Source organism: Triticum aestivum, unplaced genomic scaffold (assembly GCF_018294505.1).
Source record: "Triticum aestivum cultivar Chinese Spring unplaced genomic scaffold, IWGSC CS RefSeq v2.1 scaffold84226, whole genome shotgun sequence".
Lineage (NCBI taxonomy): Eukaryota > Viridiplantae > Streptophyta > Magnoliopsida > Poales > Poaceae > Triticum > Triticum aestivum.
In genome coordinates, this window is record NW_025310458.1 from 56 (window position 1) to 629 (window position 574).

Sequence of the window (574 nt, forward strand, 5' to 3'; positions counted from 1 at the left end):
TCCTCGTGTTGCATTCCCTTTTTAATTTTTTTCGCGCCGCTTGCAAAACAAAACGCACGTGTAAGTAATATATTTACCGTGTTTTATTATTTTGCACGAGTGCGGTAAGTCATAGCTGGGTGCTCACGATTCACGGGTCCAGCGTCGGCGTTGTGGCGCGGCAAGCGTGCACTGGTGCGGTTGAGAGGGAGGGGTGGAAACCGCGTTAAACTCGTCTCCGTAGTTGAGAGGGAGCGGCCAAAGCAATGTGCAATCGTCTTTGTAGTGGAGCTGGGAGGGGCAAGGATAAGGGACGAAGACCGGGGTAACATGTCGGATGCGATCATACCAGCACTAAAGCATCGGATCCCATCAGAACTTCAAAGTTAAGCGTGCTTGGGCGAGAGTAGTACTAGGATGGGTGACCTCCTGGGAAGTCCTCGTGTTGCATTCCCTTTTTAATTTTTTTCGCGCCGCTTGCAAAACAAAATGCACGTGTAAGTAATATATTTACCGTGTTTTATTATTTTGCACGAGTGCGGTAAGTCATAGCTGGGTGCTCACGATTCACGGGTCCAGCGTCGGCGTTGTGGCG

General features: G+C 50.0%; 1 non-coding gene across 1 annotated transcript; it reads left to right on the forward strand.

The window, feature by feature from the left end:
- Positions 1–314: 314 nt before the first annotated feature.
- Positions 315–433, forward strand: LOC123179666 (5S ribosomal RNA). The gene has a single exon (XR_006490537.1). It is a non-coding gene; the product is annotated as a 5S ribosomal RNA (ribosomal RNA).
- Positions 434–574: the final 141 nt, after the last annotated feature.